The sequence below is a fragment of the Macrobrachium rosenbergii genome, chromosome 28 (assembly GCF_040412425.1).
Source record: "Macrobrachium rosenbergii isolate ZJJX-2024 chromosome 28, ASM4041242v1, whole genome shotgun sequence".
NCBI classification, from domain to species: domain Eukaryota; kingdom Metazoa; phylum Arthropoda; class Malacostraca; order Decapoda; family Palaemonidae; genus Macrobrachium; species Macrobrachium rosenbergii.
In genome coordinates, this window is record NC_089768.1 from 37,272,399 (window position 1) to 37,290,000 (window position 17,602).

The window sequence follows — 17,602 nt, forward strand, 5'->3', positions numbered from 1 at the left end:
CATTCAAGGGAATTTCTTCAGTATCCTGTTAAAGCTGTTACATAGAAACACTTTGCAGATTTACAGCACAGCTTAGAAGCTGCAGCATTGCACACTTTTTCCCTGTAGAAGCAGTTCTGATTACCTGAACACTTGCTAGTAGAAACTCTTGTGTGTTTTAGGCTGTAATAAAACCTTTATGATTTGTTGACAGATTCCTGAACACCCTATTTTCACGAGGTCTCTCTCTCTCTCTCTCTCTCTCTCTCTCTCTCTCTCTCTCTCTCTCTCTCTCTCTCTCTCTCTCTCTCTCTCTCTCACACACACACACACATTTTGTGCCTTGTTAAAGTTTTTCCTTGCTTTTCTAAACTATCATTCCACACTTGAATTCCCCGTCATTCACACTATGTATCTTCAAGGTGCTTTTTCCATTACTTCTATACAGGTACTAAATACTTCACTCTTAAAATTCACACACTCAAAAACTCTTCCTCTGAACACATTAAAATCTCACTCTAAACACACACTTAAAATTTGTGTGTGTTCAGTTTTTCCATAATCACAGATATTACGGCCTTAGATTAGGGTATGAAACAGGTAAATCTTTAGGTGTAATATTTGCTTTAGTACCTAAATTTAAGTGAATTCTATTGTTTTTTGTCATATATTTTCAACAGTTCATGTTTTTTAATGTGATTAATTTAGGAGGTTCATTTGACCTTAATATTTGAGAAGGGAAGCCTTTCTTTAGCACTGTGTACAAAGTGAGAACTAGAGCAGTGTCTGCAATGATTAAAAATTAACTTGTAAACCTGAACGATTTAAAGAAAATTATGGAATTTTGCTCTTTATTCAGGACGTAAGCTGAAGTACAGAAGTCTTCTTATATATATGTACTCTGTATGAACACAAAACTGGAAAATGTAGAAAAAGACTTAAAATAAAGGACTCCTTGGGGTCAGCATTGCAGTGCCCTGAAGGAGAGAGAGAGAGAGAGAGAGAGCACGCCCTCAGCTGGAGGTAATGAAACCAGTCGGTTGCCAACTTTGAAGCCGACCCAAAGGGCTTGAGTTTTCTAAGCTGACAACAGCTGATTGCCGAGGTGGGAAAAAGTCTCGTATATACTTCCCTCATGCTTTCCAGTTTTCCAGTGCTTTTCCAGTCCATTTCAGATGTCAAAGAATGATGTTATTGTACAGAAAGTCCAAGGTGTGTGGGGTAATGTTACTTCTAAGGCATTCCTTGACTTACGGTTACTCTTATGACTGTATTTGTACTTGAGTGTGTTTGCCTGTAGTGTCTTGTGAACTGGTGTACTGAGCCTGTATGTTTTGACTGCCAGAATTTTGTATCAAACGAGTATAGTGGCCCCAAAAAATCCCTAGTCCATTTTTTTTCTGTATGTAAGAAAATCTACGATTTTCAGACATTTTGTCAATCTGTTTTCTGTTTTCTCTAATATTTCTCGTAAGATTTTCTCCCACGTCTTGTTACAGAATTTGTGTTGTGTTGAATCTCATAGAAAACAGGGAACATTAAGTAAAATACTTGTGGCTGTGATGTGAATATGTTTTCAAATGTATTAGACATTGTACATTTGGCTTTGTATCTGTCAGAATTATTTCCTTAAAGCTGTGTGTAAATATTCATGAATAGGGGTATTTGATCTGTCTTCAAAGATACTTATAAATGAAATTGACTTTGTATTATGGATAACTGACTGAATTAACTTCGTATAGTGAGATGCAGAAATGCTCTATAAGCTTCTATTATTTTCTAAGAAAAGTTCCATTTTGGGGAAAAATTCAGGATTGTCATGTTTTACTTATAAGTCAGTTATTATTATTATTATATTGTGCTATTTCAAATACCATTTCCTGGCCAAGTTCCATTCAATTTGGCGATGCAATGTGGAAAAAATTCTAATTTGTAAAGCATCGTTTACCAAGTTTAGAGAATTTATTTTTATGGGCAGAATTTGTTATTTTTGCTGATGTTGAATTTGATTGTGTCAAATGCTGGTATTTTAAAAGTTTACATGAAAATTTTCCACAAGGTTATATTTAAGTCGAGTATTCAATATCATTTATATCCTACCAGATGTCAGCACATCTAAAATAAGTCTATAAACACATTTTGAAAGTAAAAAGTTATCCTCTCGGTCAAGTTACTGACAAAACTAATAATTACATTTCGGACACAACCGTCATTCCAAAAGGGGGTACCAGCTTGGGGCTCAAACTTTTCTCTTCTTAGCCTTGACACTTCATTCGTGTACCTGAAATAAAGAACGGATAAATACCGCTAACTGGCAGTTTAGAATTCTGTGTGAGAAACCATACAAAGTTCATAACATCGTCAGTTAATTAGACGAAATCGGGTGTGTGTGTATTAATCTTGGAGGACTTTATGGAAGCCTTTGTAAAAGGGTTAATGTGTAATAATGTGACTTTTGATATACTAGAAAGGTGATTATACACCTAATTTCACCAAATACCTTACCATAAGGCATGCTGAGATTCTCAGGCCATGAGGGACAATAGATTAAAAACAAAGGTTTTCCTTGCCATTTAATTAGACGAGAAAACTGTCCTTAGGTTACCTTTCTAATGTAAAGCTTAATGTATATAGAAAGTAATCCCATGAACGGTTTGGTTAGGATTTAGATGAATCATGCTGTGGAGGATCAAGTTGTCATTTCCTTACAGAAACGGCAACGCTCTATAATGCCAATTTCTGAAACATTTACGTCAGTTTGTAATGGTTAAGTGGCTTCAGGTACTGAAAGGTTTCCTCTGAAGGTTTGTAGACTATAAAAGTGTTGTACTGGTTTACTAAACCTTGTGTTTGGCTCTTAGAACTGGAGAAGCATCTCCCTAATGTGCAGTGCCTAAGTAATGGTAATATAGTACTGTTTTTTACTAATTTGTTGCTGGTAGAATATGTGATCTGAGACCTGATTTTGTTGTTTTGTGGATATTTAGATACATAACTGGTACAACCTTTTCATTGCTCTGGAATGGTCTGGCAGGACTTACTGAGTCATGGTACCTTGAGAAGGCATTAGAATGTCAATTGATTTTACAGTAACCTTTCTAGATGTCAGAGGATTTGTGTACTGTAGAGGTTTTCTGAGTGTTGATACAGCAATGTCATTTAGGAAGCCTACTGATATGTAGTTTAGGATTAAATAAGTCCTTTTTTATGATGTTGGTTTGTGGTTTAATCCAGTCCTTGCTTGTGATGTCTTGGGATTCAAAGTGTTATTCCACAAGAGTCAAGTTTTGGAATAATTGAAGGATACAAGGTTTCCTGTTAATAGACCAATGCTGAGAACAAATTTTGTTAATGTTAAGAGTTCTGCCTAAGTTTTTCATAGTTTGCCAGTAGCAAATTTTGGTGTACAAGAAAGCTTGATAATGTCTAGCTTTGCTAGGGGTTTGCTAAGAGTTGTATCTTGGCTAAATTTTGGTGTACAGGAAAGCTTGATAATGTCTAGCTTTGCTAGGGTTTGCTAAGAGTTGTATCTTGGCTAAATTTTGGTGTACAGGAAAGCTTGATAATGTCTAGCTTTGTTAGGGGTTTGCTAAGAGTTGTAACTTGGCTAAATTTTGGTGTACAGGAAAGCTTGATAATGTCTAGCTTTGCTAGGGGTTTGCTAAGAGTTGTATTTTATTTTGGCTACAAAAGTGTACAGGAAAGCTTGATAATGTCTAGCTTTGCTAGGGGTTTGCTAAGAGTTGTTTTTGGCTATATCTTGGTACAGAAAAGCTTGATAATGTCTTTTGGCTACAACTAAAATGTTGAATAATGTTTGCCCAGTGCTGTCAAGAGTCTTCTGATCTCTTTCTAGATGTTTAAGACAGGAGCAAATCCGTTCCTGCTCTCTGTTGCTGACGTCTCCTGAATATCAGGTGTGTTGATAATGTTTTATTTATTTTCATTTGATACATTTTCATTGATTCATCACCTTTTTGCATATAACTTGACTCTCTCTGCAGGCTGATTTTCCCTTTGGAGCCCTGTCAAGTTTATGTAAGTCTGTTGATTTTGGCTAAATGAGGGTTTTCAGGTGAATATTTAAAGAAGAAAAAAAGATTGAAAATCAGGTACATCATGTTAAGATTTCTTGAAAACTGGTTTATAACAAAAGAGTATTATAGGTACTGATAGTATTGACAGAATTAGTTCAGGGTAGTGGTGCTGGACATCTAGATACTGTTTGTGATAGCCTGTAACAATCTGGGACTTTGTGATAGCTTTTTGGGACTGTTTTTTGTACACAAAGACAGAATCAGGATTCATCATAATTAGTATCATATGAATACATGATATCAAGTGTAAAGCACAGGATATGTTTGTTGGTGTTTGAAACAAGTCCAGGATTCTGGGAAAATGATATTGGTTCAAGATCAATTAGGATTCAGGAAGTCTGTGTGCTCTTGGTAGAATTTGGTTTAGGAAGTGTCTTAGTTGATAAAAGTTTTGGTTTGATTTTAGAAAGTGTTTTAGTCTTTGAAACCTTTACATTTTTGGGGAAGTTTGTTGTGACACTTTTGCTTGAAAGAAGATCGTCCTTGTGTTATGCTTTCACTTTAAGAAAGTCAATCTCTGAAAATTAGTCAGAGAAAGTCTGATTCTTCATGATAATCTGCTTTCAGAAAGTGTGCTTTTGATATTTTTTTTCATTCAGGTGGTCTCTTGGTTTGTAATACATTTGGTTTTAGATTGCACACTAGTCTGTGACAGAATTTTATTTACAATGTCTGTGTGTTGCTTTTACCTTCATGTATTCTGTTAGTCTGCAGTTGTTTTGTCTTCAGGAAGTCTGTTAATTTTGATGGTTTTGCCTTCACAAAATCTGTTAACTTTGATAATGAGGAGTTCAAGATGTCTGGGTTTGTGAGTTTTTGCCTAAAAAGTCTGTTATAATTTTTATTAGTAGGTCTGTTATTTTGTAATTTTTGTTGGTAGCCTGTTAGCCTTGCTAGTTTGTATTTTTTTATACAGAAAGTCTGTTAGTTTGGAATTTTTGGGGGCTAGAAAATTTAGTAGTTTGTGATTTTCTGGGGGCAAGAAAGTCCGTGATTTTCTGGGGGCAAGAAAGTCTGTTAGAGAGTATGTTTTGGTTGTGAAGTCTGTTATTTTGTTTTTTTTTTTTTTTTTTAGTATGTCTGTTAGTTTGCATTTTTTTCCTGCCAAGAAGTATACATTCTGGTGTTGGGAGAGTTGTTGATTAGAATGTCTATTAGTCTGAGAGTTCTCCTTAGGCGTCACAAGTCACTTGCTCAAAATGTCTTTATGTTTCATGAACTCTATGCTCAGGAAGTTTTGCCCAAAAAGTGGGTCATTTCAAAAGTGTTTTCCTTTTTCTGCCTGGAATGGGTGTCTGTTTGGGAGAGGTTTTGCCTGAAATTTGTATCTTTGGAGGACACTTTTGCCCAAAAAGTGTTAGTCTTACCTAGGAATTTTCACTAGATAGGTTGTTGCACAGAAAATGTGGTAATTGGGAGTGATTTTTGTCCATTCTGTTAGTTCTTGAAAGTTTTTCTACCTAGGAAGTGTTAGTTTTGAAGTTAGTTTGGGTGAGGCTCATTTTGCTTAGAAATTATTATTATTATTCGGTAAATGAAACCTATTCACATGGAACAAGCACACCAAAGGGGCCATTGACTTGAAATTCAAGCTTCCAAAGAATGTTGGTCTCACCTTCCCACCGCAGACCCCACAGTGCGGCAGTAACTGATCATGATACAGAGCCAGTGATTTCTTCATCATGGGGGGGGCAAAACTCGTGACATCTGAGGGGACCAGCTGGCTGGTGTGTCAGTTGATAGAGTTCTTTGCCTAAAGTGTGTTACTTTGGGAAAGTTTTTTTTTTTACTAGAAAAAGTGTTAGTTTGTGGATGGTTTTTGTGAAGGAAGTCTACTGATTCAAGGGAGGGTTTTTGTTTTGACTGGAAATTATTGGATTTAGTATTATTTGACTTGAAAATCTCTTGGTCTGCAAGTTTTCCACCCAGGAAGTATCAGTTTTATTGTTTTCCTTGCACAGGAAGTCTTTCAACAAGCTTTTTTTTTTTTTATAAAAGTTTTCGTTTATTGGCCTAAAAAGTGTGTTGTTGTGGGAGAAATTTTGTTTTGCCCTGCAAGTGGAGTTTATAGGCCTGCAAAGTTTTTCTGCCCAGATTTTGCCAGAAAAGTGGCATTTATAGGCCTGCAAAGTTTGTCCTGTCTGGGAGCATAGTTGATTTTGATTTTGCCAGAAAGGGAGTTTATAGGCCTGCTAAGGTCTCTGGGAGCCAAGTTTTTTGCCCAGAAAATGGTCTTGGGTCTGCCAGAGTTGAGAGTTTTTTGCCCAGAAAGTGGTGTTCTTAGGCCTGCAAAGTTTGTCAGTCTGGGAGCCATAGTTGATTTTGCCCAGAAAGGGGAGTTTATAGGCCTGCAAAGTTTGTCAGTCTGGGAGCCAGAGTTGATTTTGCCCAGAAAGTGGCGTTCTTAGGCCTGCAAAGTTTGTCTGCTTGGGAGTCAGTTGATTTTGCCCAGAAAGTGGAGACTTGTGAATTCTTTACTTGACAGGGCTTATTTGTCAGTTTTCTGCCCATGCAAGTCTTCTTTTTTACCTAGAGTGTGATGTTTGTATAAAAAAGAAGTCATCTCAATTGAGATCTTTGGCTACAAAGTATGTCAATTAGGGAGAGTTTTTTTTAGCAAGAAACTAGTTTTTTAGGCACAGAAGCTATCAGTTTTGGAGTGTTTTTTTTTTTTTTCTAAAAGTACAAACTGACATGCTTAGAGTTTAGCATTCTCTCGAAAATTTTGGATATAAAGGATGACTACTTCATCCAGAATAAGACATAAGGTCGAGATTGAAAGTGTCTTCAAACCTGACAAAAAAAACTAGTTACTGAAACTTATAGTTTGGTATTATCATTTTAAAGGCAGATCTTAAAGTATAATGGTCAAAATAAAGAGCAGTAAACTTACCATGAAGTTTTTCCTGAGCAACATTCATTCGTTGGTCATGACTGTAGCAATGGTAGCTCTTCCATAATGGTCCATAAAAGACAGTGCCCATTATTCTGTATCCCTGTACTGAAGACCAATACAATTTGCAGTTTTAGGAACTTGTTGCCCAGTTCTAGTATGTGAAACAATAATTTTAGTATATTAATGTGAATATTAAACAGCAATTTTCATTTTTAGGCAAGTTTTGGCCATGTGACCCTATTCTGGTAAGCATAAAGAAGTTATTTTTACTGTCAGTAATTTGGTGAGCTATATAAAACGATTTTTCTTGATGTTCATTCCTGTTCTGATAATCAGTACCAAACTGCCATTCAAAACTTGTAAAAACTGAAAGCAGAAAGATTTGAGAAGACATCCTAACTTCAAAACACCCGAAGGAATGTCCCAATTAGCAACTGGACATTCCTCCCTAATCACCTGGCAATGGGATGGATTTTTGTAAGGCGTATCACACAGAACCTAAACTGGCCTGGTGGTCCACGTGTACGGTGAAGGCTGACGTTAGTCCGACCTGCTGTCCTGCTGGGGGAGGAAGAACGGGGCAGGAGGACATTAGCTTTGCACGTCTCCGACCATTTACCTGACTCAATCACTTACATTGAATGGTGTCGTTAGGCCTATAAGACGAAGTGGTGGGAGTGCCTCAAGGTGCTCTTGTTCCACCTGAAGGAGTTTGGGTCACTTGTCTGCTTTTGGGGGGACGGTGTGTGTCTTGGTGTAATTAATTGCTTTTGTTGTAACTTGGACAAGAGGATGACTTGTCATTTGAAGTAAAATAAAGTTAATTAGCTTTTGTTTGGTTTATTTGTGAAATTCCTGTAAAATTCACTTGCTCGTATTGCCGTGTGAGAATGTAAATGAATATTCTATACTTTTAGAATGAATCTTGTAGGTGAAAATATCATGTAAACTGAAAATAGCACCAAATAAAGCATATAACTTTAAAAGCCTTGAATTTGAAGTTACTTAGAAATTCAGATCTGAATAATTCAATAGTGTGGTGCATATCCAGTTACTAGGCTAAGCCTAAAGAATGCAGCTGAAACCATTTAAAATAAAGCTAAATTTTTCATTGAAAATGTAAAGTAAACAAATGTATAAAATAAGAGGTTGCAGCAGATATGTGAGTTTAAGAGCGATTGAAACTAATCACCAAAAATCATGTAAAAATACAATACATAAAATTATTTAATGTGTAAATTTCAATAAATAAAAAATGCCCATCATATGGAACATGGTGCTTTACAAGTTATAATTAAATGCATTGTATCATCAAATTCACATGGAAAAAGCTAAGTCAGGCAAAGGTATTTGAAGGAATGAAATCTACAGTATTGATAAAAATATGAAGTAAAATTGGGATAATTTCAGTACTAAAAAATTCATCTAAATAGAACTAGCTTAAGAAATAAAAAAAAAAAGTCACTCTTATAGAGCATATCTACATTGGATGGGGTGTTACAGGACCTTATATCCTGACATATTCCAGCATTTTGCCGTCAGATTTAACATCAAAATGACAATATTTGTGGCTAAATTGAAGTGTCATGATTTAATTCATGATCAGACTTCAATTTGGCCACCATTACTGACATTTTGATATCAAACTTGACGTCAAAATGCTCAAATATGCCAGGGTGACAGGCTGTGTGAGACCCTTGAAATGTGTTAAGTTTTTTCAGTCAAATCCGTATTGAAAAGAATGAAGTCAGTTTTATATATAAATATTGATGAAAATAAGGATTAAATTAGCCTTATCAATTAATATTTACAAGTAAATCGTCCTCTGCAGCTCTCAAAGTCAAAAATTCTGTCGGGTACTAAGTCAATGTCAGATGGCTAAGACGTTCGAGATCTATTTATCATCGTTACCGTCTTTCTTATTTGTTCTCCTGTTTTCTATGAGGTTCAAAGATACTAAAAGACTCATTTTCTATAAGAAGACGCGAGAGAAACTCTTAAAGACTCGAAACCTTAACGAAAACGGAGACCAGAATGACAAAATGTACGTTTACACCTCGTAGATATTCTTGCAAGTCATCCATAGAGGAACTGGACTTAGGAAATTTTTTGGTGGGTGGGCCATTATACCTCTGGACGAAATTCTGGTGGTTTTTAAGCATACGGGAATTTCACGCCTTGTTTCTTAAGACACTCCAGGTCAACCAAGCATTTGTCTAAGTACGAAAATACAGCCATGAGAGTAAACGTAAGCTTAGGCGTGTCTTGGTAGCATTGCCACGCCCACCTTAGGCTTACTGTACTTAAACATCATTCTCTGACATCTGAGATGGTCTAGAAAACTGGCAGACATCTTGGAAAGCACGAGGGAAGTCTATACGAGACTCTTCGTCCCATCTCGGCAATCAGCTGTTGTCAGCTTAGAAAACTTAAGCTCTTTGGGTCGGCTTCAAAGTTGGTAACCGGCTGGTTTCATTACCTCCAGCTGAGGGCGCTCTCTCTCTCTCTCTCTCTCCCCTCCTTCGGGGCATTGCAATGCTGGCTCCAAGGAGGAAAAAAAATTATAAGATTTTTCATTATCACGAGTATTCTCCTCAACATATTTAGGGTTTGATTAAAAGAACGTCCGATTATCAGTGTCTTTATTTCCTATCATAAGCCTACAATGTTTACACAGGAATGCTTACGTCATCACCTATGACGTCATGTGAAAAGGGTTACCCATATTGAATATACCTTAGACCTCAGCATGCAGTGAAGTCAACTATGACGTCATCAATTTCTCGACACCTTTAGCTATATGCAGTGACGTCACAATTATGACCATTACCTTTGGCTGCATGCAGTGACATCACAACTATGACGTCATCAATCTCGACAGTACCTTTAGCTGCATACGGTGACGTCACAACTATGACGTCATCTAATTTTTTCGCTGTACGCAAAGTCAGATCTATAAGTTTATGCCCTTCTAATGGGCCATTTTCTTTCATTTATTTATTTACCTTTGACTCATTTTCTTGCAAATGCTTCACAGGCTACAGCCGCCATCTTCATGGCTTATAGTCTGCCTTATAGGCCTAAAGTTTACTTTCATCTACAACTTAGTTTTCTTTCATATGCCAATCTTTTACTTGGCTTATTATTCTTACTTATTAAGTCTTTAGTACTTTAATGTGAACTGCTTTATTCAGCTTTGTACCCTGATAGAGGGAATTTTTCTCCCTGCAAGTCATCTTTGACCTTTGTAGGAGAACTTATCTTTCGTCTTTGACCTCGGTACTGTTTTATCTCAATCGCAGTTTTATGATTTATAGTGACAGCCCTCTGATCGGTGATTTTTCACCTGTATTTATCACAAAGTGAAACTGACAAAACTAGACAGATAAAACGAGTGAGTCTTGCAAACCAACCATGTTTCAAAATTGCATAAACGCCACAGCTTCAAAAATATCTTTTTCTGCCAATCTTGGCACCAAATCTAACTCATTTCCAGTAGTTTTACCAGTGAAACCTGTGGTATCCGAGGTATACTTCGGTTAGGAAGAACTGGGGTAACTTGAACAGAACTGGTGTCAACAAAATATCTCTGAAGAATGCCAATAGCTGCATTCAAGAACAAGCTAGACAAGAAAGCGTGGTGCCTACCAAGCAAAAGCCACTAAAAATTGCTTGAGCACATCAAGGAATATAGCCCAATGCAAAAAGACCAGGCAGTTCGGCATAATGGTGCCACAAACATCATCTAAAAGATGCAGTTTCAATCCATACTGTGTAGGAAAGGCTTCTGTCCCAACAATATCCTGCAGCAATGTGAGTTTTGCTCTGGGAAACATCCTCCTCAAGAAGCAGATTCTTGAACACAACAAAATCAAGCTGATTGTTAACACATGTCAGACACAGGGGCACTCTTTGGCAGTAAATATGCCATCTTTTGGTACCATACATCAGTCCTTCTTGATGACATACGCCCTGAAGGAAGGTCTGGACTGGACAGGACATCTGACGTGGGCAAAAGCAATGGAGCCCATACCTACCACAAAGTGTAGGTCAAAGAAATGGTAATACGAGATCAAGTCAGAAGATGGAGAGCTTTCCAAGCTCTAGTAGAAGGCAGTTACAAAAAACCATCTCGTTCTATTATGTACCTGGTTTCTGAAGAGAGGGAAAACCCCTTATACTTTGTTGCCTTATGAAAACATGAGCACAGAGCACTCACAGAACAACAATGCTCACTGAAACCTACCTAGGACAAAGACCACAGGACGAAACGAGGTATGATACACAAAAGTACAGTGGCTAGTGTAGCCTACACTGCACTTGACTCCAGTTGTGTGGCACTCTTAACATATCATGCCCATGAGAAATTGGCGAGTTCATGGCCCATCAATCTCAAGACAGATGGAACACCCCAAAATAATCTGGCCATTCAACAAAGCTCTACACTTGCTATCACCAGGAAACTTTTGCAGAATAGCTAAAAGGGCCACAGACCTATATGGAAAGTCTTGGCAAAAAGACAACTACCAAATATTCTAAGCTTTGCACAATAAAGAGAAGACAGCTAATGGAAAATAAAATCAGCCAACCAAAACGAATTCAAAGACATCAAAACATTCTCAATTAACCAAACACTTTAAACTCAACTAACTACCCAATTCTGGACGTTCCTGAACAGCAGAAAGGTAGCAACTTTCAAGTCCCTGGGTCAATGAGCTACAGAGAACCATTGCTGGCAGATTTCCGGCAGGAACAGTAACAAGACAAGATGCTCAGGCAACTAGTCCTAGTCGCAGGAACACTTAATCTTGTACAAATGGGATGCTTCTTTCCTTCTCAAGGACTTGGAAAAGGCTACAAAATAAACCTAGGTACCAAAAACACAGGAAACCAAAAGATTGTCAAGTTATCGTAAAGGATTTACAGTCACCAACTGTGGGTGCTGCAAATTTCAAAGCACTATCAACAAAAATTCAAAGCAAACGTAGCAGGAAAACCTGCTACCCTGAGAGAAACGAAGTTATACTTGTAGACCTACAGCATACATGGATGTCCATCCTTACGAACACAGCAAAAGGACTTTTTAAAGATACACATCACTTAAAAAACACAAGGAACAAGGAGGCTTCAATGTCTACAAAGACATAAGAAAGCAATGCAAGTGAATTACATGTTTAGGATAACTCACAAGAAACTACACCAAATCACAGCAATAACCACCACTGCCAAAGAGCAGAAAACCAAATTAGACAGTTAAAAAACTGTCAAATGAAAGAGTTAATCCAATTTCTTAAAGAGGACACAAAGCAAAATGAATCTTCCAAGTCAAACAAGAGCCTGGTGGATGTAGGTCAGATATTTTCACTGACTCAGAATAGACAAAGAGTTTAATGTGCCACAAACCCTCACCTGTATTTCGTAACAAAGTTTGTAACATGAAGTGTAGGACAATATACATGTTGGAACTCTTAACTTTCGGTCAGATATCACAAGAAACAAAAGGAGTGAAATTCTGTCAACAACAGCCCAGAAATGTCAGCAACAAAGAACCAGGACTGGATTACACCATACAGAAAGAGAGAAACCTTTAAAAATCAAAGGGCCAGGTATCTCCCAACTGCTCACTTACCAAAGCCACCTGAGAAAGAAACATCACAGCTTTGAAAAGGGGAAACTGGATGTTTCTACTGAAATAGCAATGACCAGTGAGTTAGTTATCACAAGAAACTAGTCATCACAACAATACGAAGTGAAGGGCAGCTCATAATGAGGAACAATGAATGTATATATACAAGACAAACCCTGTTTTGTCTGGCCCTTAAGTAAATAGACAACAAAGCCATCAATCGTTGACAAAAACCTGATATTGAACTACAAAACTTCATCAAAACAAAATACTGTTAAGGATTTCCAAATGGGGAAAGGTTCCCCCCACTCTCTCCCAATCGCTTACCTTCTTGGTTTTGAGGTTTGTTTTCATTTACAAACACAAACGCAATTTTTATTTTGACAAAAAAAGGTTAAAAGTTCCTGGCAACAAAACTGACACTAGTAGTTTTCTTTAGCAACTTAAGCACTGTATACCAGTTCAACTATCCCCTTGCAAAACGTAAAAATGCAGATTTTACTTTAGATCATAACTTCTCATTTGTTACTTTGAGACGAACATTTTACTTTCACAAGCACAAACAATCACTTGAAAGCAAGAAGTGTAGTCTATAAATCTTAAGAGAGTTACCAGTTGAAGATGGAACTGCATGATATTTAAGAAAACTGGTCAAATGGAACAGTTTTTTTGAGATATTCCTTTCTGACACTGCCTGTCTTGAGAGAGAGTTAACAGTTACCCACATATGCAATAAAACACTCTTTCAAGGCACACTATTAAAGATTTCCACCCTCCAGATAGATTTACAGTCAAAATATCCATCTTCCAATGCCCATGAACTTGAAGGGTATGTCTTGAAAAACAAATTCTTATATTCCCTCTGCTGGATTCTATCAAATCTGCAACGTGTCATATCTATTGAAGAGTGGTTGGTCTTGATGGTGAAACTGTCCTCTTCATACATACCTGGAAAACAAAAAACATGCTTCAGTATTCAATGCATGTCCGTTATCTCAACACTTCGCATGTTTTCCTATAATTAACACATTATTTGAATTCATTTCAAAGCACTATCAAACTCTTGTATATAAAGATATCAGGAGATACAATAAAGAGAGAAAATATTAGACGAAGCTATGGAGAAATGAATAAGATTGCAGGAGCATAATATCTTAAGAGCATAGTAAAAAGGTTTAGGATCTTCACAAGAAGGACTTTGTTGTGTCCACTGGGAGGACCCAGAGGGCCAGAGTTCCTGGACAAGATGAGGATTCAGGGAATTAGAAGCTTAATACTGAAGGTATTGAAGAGGGCTATAACTTGTTTACTAACACATCAAGAATGAGGGCAGGGGGCTACTGATAGGAACCTTAAATTGGGGGCCCCTTGAACCAGGTAGGTGAGGGGCAGGGCAGATCTTAAAGGGGATGTTCTTGAACTGAGAGAGATGTTCTTACTGAGAGAGAGAGAGAGAGAGAGAGAGAGAGAGAGAGAGAGAGAGAGAGAGAGAGAGAGAGAGAGAGAGAGAGAGAGAGAGAGAGAGAGAGAGAAATTTTTAAACAAGTGTCAAAACTCTAGTATTAAAATCCTCAGCTTTGGCAGGGCCATCTAAAAAAAAAGTTTAGTATGAAGAAAAATTATTATTATCTTATTATTTAGCAATTAAATAATTATAAAACCTCGGATACTCATGAAACTAAGCCTAAACAGCATTTCTTTAATGTTTAAGCTGGTGGCTGTAATCAGATATCTTTAAAATAAAATGTCCTTTACCATATTTGTACAAATAGGTACCAGTCTTGCGTTTATCTAATAATATCCATGGGTCAGACATCTGGCTAAATCAAAAATGATACAAAATGACTCTAGGAAAAATATTACATTATGAACAGCATGATTCAATTATGACTGAACCACTAACACCTAAAACTATATTGGTCATAACACAGCCTTAAGAGAAAATATATCATGAACAGCATGATTCAATTATGCTTGAACCACTAGCACCTCCAGCCATATTGGCATAGTCATAACAGCCACAGCTTGGCAAGCTGTGCCTGCACTCTCCTTTGATACCATAGGTGTTGATCCACACTTAAATTTCCCACTTATAAAAGGATATACTTAAAGAAAATTTGTATAAGTCAAAGACATCCCATTCCTAAATAGACTGACTGTCAATCAATTAAATTTCTACTCTCTAGTACCAACAGATATATAGGTCTAGTCATAACAGCCACAGCTTTGCAAGTTTTGCCTGGAATTTATAAATGTTGATTCAAAATTAAATTTCACTCTTACAAAAAGGGTGGACAGTACTTACTAAATATTTGTATAAGTCAAAGACATCCAGTTCCTCAAAAGATTGACCACCAATCAAAAGTTCTTCTCTATTGCGTGCCTGGCAAGAAGCTGCTTCTTGAAGCAAAGAATTGCACAGCTGGAAAAAAGGAAAAATAAGTTGACAACCATATTGGAAGGGAGGAAACTGGTGAGAATATAAAAAGAAAAAACACAGAAAACAAGAAGTGATACAGAAAAATATTCCTCTAAATCTTATATATGAATGTCTGGGCTTCTATTAATACCCACAATGCAAAGGCAAAAAGGTATGATATTCAATGACCTTGATTCTTCTGATATGTGGACATTTACTTTAATATTTACTGAAAAACATATAAATAAAAATTAAACTTAATACAAATCACCAGAAAGGCTAACAGTCAAGTAAGAAGGCCAGAAAAAAAGCTGATATAATTATGTGGAATTATGCAGACAAAAACCAGGGTGAAGATATAAAAAAAAATATGTGCAAAAATAAACCGTTTTGATCATAATTACCATTAATGGAATGGACGCCATTGCCTCATTCAAACCTGTCCTGGGATGCCAGTGACAAGTGCCATAAGTACAATACCAGTGATGACCACAGCTATGGGACTCTGTCCTGGGATACCAGTGCAAGTACTGTACCAGTACTGAACACAGCTATGGGACTCTGTCCTGGGATACCAGTGCAGGTACTGTGCCAGTGCTGAACACAACTATAGGACCCCTTTCTCTCATTTCTGAAATGAATAATATTACGTTAAAATAAAGTTCACCAAACATATGTCACCAAAGCAGAAAAATCAATACCTTAAAATATATAGAAGGTCCTACAAACTCTATTTCTGCCTGAGTGTCTAGTTAGATCAGAATACCCAAGTGGTGTGAACAATTATTGACACTTGTGCATCGAAACTTAGGATACAATAAGGGATCGAATTCTACTATAAGAGAAGAAAGTAGGAGAGTCAGAGTCTCTTACGTAGTTTACATAGGATTCAATACTAAACATGGTTTCAATATTACGATACTCATACGTAGCAATATTGAGCAATAGTGGAGATCTGAACACGCCCACCCTACGATATCTGACGCGCCATTTAACCTTTTTTTTTTAATATCTGGCTTCATTATACGATATTAATAAAACTCAATTTGCTTCATTATGATTAAATGTGTAGGTAAATGTTGATATGGGTCCAGATTTGGTGGAAAACAAACCCCCTTCCCTCATGCAAACCGACCTGGCTATACACTCTTAATGTAATAAGTGTGTTAATATCTGGCTTAATTATACAATGTTGATTAAGCACCTTAGTATAATTATGATTAACTTTGTTAATATATGTCCAAACTTACCGGAAAAACAACATAACCCCTCCCCCCCCATCAAACATGCCTGGCTACACATTTTTAATGTAATGACATGTATTCCAATACCACATATGTTGCAAAGGGTTAAATACACAAAGAATACGATATTGATACAACACCTTTTGCTTAATTATGATAAAATATGTTGGCAGAGGTCCAAATTTAGTGGAAAACAACATAACCCCTCCCCTACAAAAGACCTGGACACACTTTTTTGTAATGTTGTTGCAATGGGTTATTTACACAAAAGAATATGATATTGATACAACACCTTTCACTTAATTATGATAAAATATGTTGGCAGAGGTTCCAATTTTGTGGAAAACCAACATACCCCCCCCCCCCCCCCACATGACCTGGATACACACTTTTAATGTAATGATGACATGTATTCCAATACCACATATGTTGCAATGGGTTACGTACACGGACAAAGAATACGATATTGATACAACACCTTTTGCTTAATTATGATAAAATATATTGGCAGAGGTCCAGATTTGGTGGAAAATAACCCCCCCCCTACCCAACCCTTCCCAACTGGAAAAACAACCCCAACCCCCTCCACCTTTCCAACAGAACTGGCTGGCTAAAGACAGCATTTTCAACTCTTTTGCTACATACGAGACATGACATGCCAGTATTCACTTGTAATGGAAGGACAAGTATTGCAATACGACCCAATACGTTGCAATAAGTAAACGAAAAAACATTGAATATACAGTTGACCAATGTAAAATACAGAAAAGATCAATACCTATTCTCTAAAAGATAAAATGTCCTGATAATGATGAAAGATCAGAGAGATTCTCCTGATAATGAGAGAGAGAGAGAGAGAGAGAGAGAGAGAGAGAGAGAGAGAGAGAGAGAGAGAGAGAGAGCTCTCTCTCTATCACAAGCCTTTTGTGATTCGCAACACTTATATGGAAAAGTTTTCCAGTTCAAACAAAAAATGCCAGCGAGAGTTTGCTAAATCCAGGCCGATACGAAAGCATTTCTCTTCAAGTAATATAAAAACACGCTTATAAAATTCACTAGTTGCCGGGAAATGGCTGGTAATAACACGGCACCTTCGGATAACTGGAAAAGATCGATACATTTGGATAACCTATACCACATGTCACAGAAAATCATTTAGTTTAACCCACCAGCTACGTACGATAAGTCCAGCTCTCAGTTTTGATATTCGAGTTAAGTTTTAACACTTAAATGAGCCACTCTATACTGTATTCGACGTCCCCACATCATTTCCCACCAGAATTAATTGTAATATGACTGACTATATGGATACGGAGAACGCTAACTTTTACTAATATAATC

General features: G+C 37.0%; 1 long non-coding RNA gene across 4 annotated transcripts in view; it reads right to left on the reverse strand.

The window, feature by feature from the left end:
* Positions 1-9,600: 9,600 nt before the first annotated feature.
* Positions 9,601-17,602, reverse strand: part of LOC136854247 (uncharacterized) — a 23,189-nt gene continuing 15,187 nt past the window's right edge. For all 4 annotated transcript variants that reach the window (XR_010857673.1, XR_010857672.1, XR_010857671.1 and 1 more), the window contains exons 2-5: positions 15,422-15,648; positions 14,904-15,020; positions 10,553-13,546; positions 9,601-10,486 (exon numbers count right to left, since the gene is read on the reverse strand). This is a non-coding gene — a long non-coding RNA (uncharacterized lncRNA). The remainder of the gene's footprint in view (positions 10,487-10,552; positions 13,547-14,903; positions 15,021-15,421; positions 15,649-17,602) is intronic.